This window comes from Triturus cristatus, chromosome 2_1 (genome assembly GCF_964204655.1).
Source record: "Triturus cristatus chromosome 2_1, aTriCri1.1, whole genome shotgun sequence".
Classification (NCBI taxonomy): domain Eukaryota; kingdom Metazoa; phylum Chordata; class Amphibia; order Caudata; family Salamandridae; genus Triturus; species Triturus cristatus.
Genome location: NC_140581.1, coordinates 57,808,883 through 57,815,302, shown reverse-complemented (window position 1 = coordinate 57,815,302; position 6,420 = coordinate 57,808,883).

The window sequence follows — 6,420 nt, the reverse complement described above, 5'->3', positions numbered from 1 at the left end:
GCATTAGATTCATGACATATTTTTTAATGTTATGTGCTGCTCTCTTCATTCACACTCATCTGACACTTCATATATGGTGCCGGCAGAATTACATATGTGATGAAAAAATCATTGAGTATCTACCGAGAGACTGTGGATGACGATTACATTGATCACCAGTCTTCTGTAAGCCATTGGCCTAAAGGTTCCACTCATTCAGTTCCCAGATGCAGAGAACACGACAAAGTAACATATATTTTACTCTGTGTCAACGGGGCATTCCAAAAGTGGTACATGCATTCCCATGCAATGACACATGGTGTTTGCTGCAAAACCCTATCTACTAACAATAGCAAGAAAGGCTCTGGGACAAAAAATAACACATCTGTACTGCTGTTTTTAAAAAGAAAAATGATTTTATTTTTCATAAAGTTTCCCACTTGGCATGTGTGCTGCAATGTAGAACACACATTTACACATGTGGGAAATGTTTTCATGTTAGACTAAGCATAGTGTTTTGTAATGGAAGAGCATCCTTTCAGTACAAAAGTTGTGCTGGAAATAATGCAGACACCTTTGCACAATGGTGCTAAAGTGATGGAGGGATGTTAGGCTGCCTGATATTGTGCCAGCACTGGGAAGAGAGCAGGACAATGCCACATCTTAGTGGATGTGGCACTATCCTCCCTCCTCTCTCTCGCACATGCAATGCAGCACTGCAGATTTGGATGCCTTGCAGTGTAGGGTGACATATTTGTCCATTTCCCCATCACAATTAAAACTCCCTAGGAACCCTTGCTCCATTAGTTCAGTTTTTGGGATGTAGGTTAATGGGAGGACATTCCTCATTATCTGACTTTGAACCCCATCCCTACTGTCATGGGTGTGTATTCACCCTTAGTTCCTCCTTCTTAACATTATTTATCTAGTTAGTTAACATCCAAGTTCTCGTTGTCAATGCATCAGGGAACTGATTTTGCCTCAGAATAGTGATGATGTCTTGCTATATGTACCCGTTCATTAGAGTTTACATTGCTACAAAAACCGCTCTGGTCAATGAGACAACATGCCACATGCAGAGAGGGAGTCTGTGTAGAGTAATAATAACTTAAGCAAGATAGGAACAATGGATATAAGAACTGGAACACACAGAGCAAAGTCAGCTTCATACACATAATGCAAGGTACATTCAGGATCATTAAAATGCAAGTAGATATGACTCAAGTATGAACATGGCACTTGCATTCAATGCTTCTAGTATTACCTACCCCCACACTCCCCTAAAAAAGGAAGCTCTTCTTGAAGGGTCCATCAGAAATGATGAATACCCAGAGATGCATGTGAGAAAATGATTCTATTAGTGTGTTCACCCCTATTCTTTGTGGACTGATGCTGCTGGAGTGTTGACTGGCACACTGTTAACCAGGCCCAGTGCATTTGCTCTGAGTCCTAAAACATATACAACTGGCTTACTCTTAATTGTCATATTCAACTTTCTAATACACCAAGTAGTATATCAAGTACCAAAATACACCCATGCCAAGGAAAGCTGAAAGTCACCTACTTACTATAGCACTACTGTGCCATCTACTAGTGTGACAAGACAAAATGACTCCAGGTCTACCACTGTTGCCTGGCTGTTGCAGTTTTAAAACTGAAGCCTGACATATCAAAATGACCCTTTTGTCAGATAAAAAAACTCCCTTATAAAAATTATTAAGCCCACTTGTAGCCCACAAGGCAGAGAACTTGATATTTAAAAGGAGGACATGTGGAAATTCAAAGTTACAGTAACTAACATCAAAAGGTCATTTACGTTGTAGGAAGGACTACTAGCCCTTAGAGAAGCACTGGGAAGCACTATTCTTTTATCTGAGGCTAGGAACCAGCTGAAAACATTATGCTAAGAGTATGTTTAAATATTGATTTAAAGCCCAACTTAATGGTGGCATTCTATTTATAAGGCATTTTAAGGAAACAGACTTACAAAAAGTTGCCTTTTTGCTTCCTAAAGCTCTTGGAAGTTAATTTGCATTATCGCTCCAATTGTCACCCAGTTGGTCACTTGCACTGATAAGGTGTGAAAACGGCTCCCAGAGCAGAGACAATGGCATGGCTGTGTGTAGGTATTTTTGTTTTTCTGGCAGGAGGATTAGTTGGAGTGTACCTAAGAACTTAATTTATTTTAAGGTGCCCTCCCCTGCCATAAGCAGATATCACATGGCATCTAAATAGGCTATTTTTCTTCTGTGCCCATTCAGACAGTAACCAACGTTTCTGTCACTTTTCCCATTGGGGAAAAAGCTACCGCCAGAACTGGTTTGGAGTGAAAGCAGAGGAGGGACTCATCATTACAGTTGTCATACCCCAAGATGTGCACCTAGGCTCTGTACAAAGGGAATAGGGTACTCCATCTTGGATTTAGTGAGTGAGGGACCTTTTGTTATTGTTTGCAGAAGAGCACATAGGAACTGCTGTAACGGTTGGTAGCATTACCCTTGGCAACCTTTACCCTATTGGCATCATGACTTTGGTAAATTTTGACTTTTCTTTTTTCAAAATTATATTCTATTCCAATTTTTGCAACTTAAGTCTCAGGGACCATAGATTTGGGTCTGGCTACCTGGAGATGGGCCTAAATGCCAGGAAGGCAGACTATGAGAAGACCCTCAGGGACTAGGACAAGATCTCCCAACGTCAAATCCCGTTTTAGGATAAAGAGAGGAAGGAACCTTGTAGGAAGTTGGAATCTGACTGCATGGTTGCCCCCACTTTTTTACCTGGTGTTTGAATGGTTTTTGACTAGTCTGGCTGGGATACTGCTATCCAGGACCACAGCCTATCTGCTTACTCCCTTAAACGACTGGTGTGCATATTAGATGCACTGGTGATTGGATACTGTGGTACCTTTTTTAGCCCCTAGTATATGTTACCTTAGGTACCAAGGGCATAGGTACTTCACAGGCCTACCAGGGGCTGAAGCATGTATTATGTCACCCCTGGGAAGCAGACTAAATCTGACACCACAGTCCTGCTACTGCAGCCTGGGTGAGGTAGTGTTAGCACTCCTCACTGAGATATAGGTTCCCTATATCTCACCTTACACACACATATAAACCTATCAGTCACCCCTAAGGCAGGCCCTAACAATCCTGAGGGCAGGGTGCTTGGTTTACATGTGAGGGGGTGCCTCTGCCTGAGCAGGGCCCCTTTGCAACTCTCAGAGTCTATTCTCGGTGGCTGTTTGTGGATGCGGTTAAACCATATACTCTTAAGTGCATTATAACCTCGCGGTAAATGCTAACTCTGGGATGGCTGCATCAAAACATGTTGTGTTTGGTGTCAAATGCTTTGGAATCATACCCCCACACCAGTAACTGGTGTGGGAGTATGATCCCACCCTTCAAGAGGGGTAGACATGTACCCACTGTGGAAATGCGGTAGATTCCTGAAAGAGCCCTGGCATCACAAAATGGATGCCACCAGCACAGACACTGGGCTGCCCTCCTGCTGCTGACCGAAACTCGCAGTGGAGGAGACCCAACAATAGGCATCCTGTCACAGGGAGGTGTAACCACCTTCCAGACAGGATTTAGTGTATTGGGGCTGGGTGGGTGCACTCCTAGAGTGCTTTGAAGTCCTGCACTGGGGGAGCAGTAGGCTCCTCTGTGCATATGCCAGCTCAAACCAAACCGGTTCAGGGGCTACCTGCCCCTGCTCAGGCACGAAACTGGACAAAGGGAAGTGGGTGTAACCACCCACTCCCCTGACCCTCCCATAGGATTGGTCATAAAGCTAGTCCCTTCCTTTCTTTTAGTATAAGATAGGGAACACTTGCCATTGCAAACTAGATATCCCTGGACGACGCTCTAAATGTAAATGTAAATGTAGTGCATTTATATAGCGCTCCGTACACCCCCGAAAGGGGCTCTCAGGTGCTGTGCACATACCGCTGTGGAACCCTTCCTGGCGTTTCCCTGTGAAGGGCCCCTCCTGGGCACCCCCAAGGTGAAGCCAGGCATCCTAGCGCTGTTGGGGCCGTTGTGGAGATTAAGCAAGCTATTGCCCAGAGTTGCAGAGTGGGACCCATGATTAGAATAGGCACCGAGGTGAGAATTATCGGGTCCGGGGAAATTGAGCCCAAGACCCGCCGAGGCGGGAATTGAACCCTGGTCCGGGCCAGACCTCTGCATCAGGGTCTGCCGCTCTAACCATTGAGCCACACTTCTACACGCTCTGAAGAAGAATCCTGGACCTTCGACATTCCACTACCATTGGTAGACTGAATAATCTCCCTTGGAGTCAAGGAGTGACTCCCCTGCTTGGCAGGCACCAAAAACTTTGAATCAATGGTCGCAAACTTTCCCGCTCCCGCTGGAGTCCGAAGTCCCTGCAGCCCCAGAAGTAGATTTCCTGACTTCTCGATGGCCACCGTGAGTCCCCAGCAGAGCTGAGGTGAGTGGACCCCACGAGTGACGAGGAACAGCAATATCTGGGTACCGTGCACCATTTTCGAGTGCAATCCCTTCACAACACTCTACGAACTTGTCCATTGGACCACAGGATTTCCATTTATAAAGGTTGCCTTAAACCTAGCTACCATAAGAGTTGAATTGGACTGGTGCAAGGTGGCCACTTTAACTAGTGACCAGCATATGCCAGTCCAACTTCTCCCAAACCTCCATAGGAAGATGGACAGGAGACAAATTGTCCCAGAATGTATTTCATTCTACCATCCACCAGAAACCAACCGTACCTTCATTGAACACCTAATGGATATCATAGCAACAAATGTCAGACAACAGAACATTCAGAAATTCCTGGGAGACTTTAACCTCCACTGGAATGACATGAACGACCCTGAGGTCAATAGCCTCAAAGCCTCCCTATCCGACCATAACCTGACCCAAATCTGTAACAGCCCTACCCATGAAAAAGACTCAATCCCGATCTACTAATTTCCAAAGCTGATGTTACCCAGCAAGAATCGATCCTCCCTTGTGACTGGTCTTACCATCACATCATCACTTTTCATATCAATGAAGCTGTCAAACTACTATCTGTCCAGCCCACAAGAACGAAAATTTGGAAGAGGAACCTTAAAAACCTCGACCCTGCCTCACTCGCAACCACTAGTCCTATCTTCTTGCCCCCACGGGATGGATTAAATGACGTACATGACCTAACTAATCAGTACTTCCACTCTATGAACTTGGTTTTAGATAAGCTAGCTCCCCTACAATTGAAAAGAGTCTCCACTAAAGACTCACAACCCTGGTATGATGGTAGGTTAAATGAAGACAGAAGATCACTTAGAGCAATTGAACAACAATGGAGAACGGCCCCATCCTCTGACCACCTCAAATTACTAAGAAGGACAAGAAACTCCTATTACAAAAAGATCAGACGATCTAAAGTGGACTTTTTCAGTAAACAATTAGACAAATCCAAGAAGCGTCCCAAAAGACTCTTTGAAATAATCAAATCCCAATCAAAGAGTGTCTTCCATTCCCCCCAAGTAAACTCAGATTTACTCCCCAACTGCGAGGAATTTGCCTCCTTCTTCACAACAAAGACCGAAAACATAAAGACAGACCTATTCAACGATCTATTATCCCACACTGACCCATATTTGATCTCATCAACGATCCTGCTTGTGACCCCGTTTAGCTGTTCTGCAAAGCTCGACCTGAAAAACAGCGCCTCCTGGGCCTCCTTCAACTTCTACAGCAAAGAAACTATTCTAAAAATCCTCATAGCCCTGAATCCATCCAATCACTTGTCAGACCCACTCCCGGCTAACTACCTAAAAGTCTTTATTCCAAGTTTAGTGCCTCTATGGACCAGGATTATTAACACCTCTCTACTGGAAGGAGCCATCCCAGACATACTTAAGGCTGGTCAGGTATCCCCTATCTTAAGGAAACCATTGGCGGACCCGTCAGACCTGAATAACTATTGTCCAATATCCAAAATCCCTACCCTGGCCAAACTACTGGAAAAATGTGTACACTCACAGCTTAGCAACCATATAGATGACCTCAACCTGCTTGACCAATTCCAATCTGGTTTCCGATCAGGCCACAGAACCGAATCAGCCATGACCCACATAATAGATGATGCATTAAAAATATTAGACCAAAATGATGCCTGTTTACTAAATCCAGCCTTTGACACAGTAAAACACGACAATTTACTTGACCTCTTGAAACAAAGAATGGGACTATGGGGAACAGTTCTAAACTATTTCACTTCCTTCCTTCAAAATAGAACTCAAAGATTCAAGATCAATCAATCTCTCTCCAAGCCCACCCCGTCTCTTTAGGAGTAGCCCAGGGATCCTCCCTCTCCCCGACACTCTTTAATCTGTTTATGGAACCACTCACAGAGATTCTTAACTCCTCAAACGTACACTACCACATGTATGCTGACGACACTCAA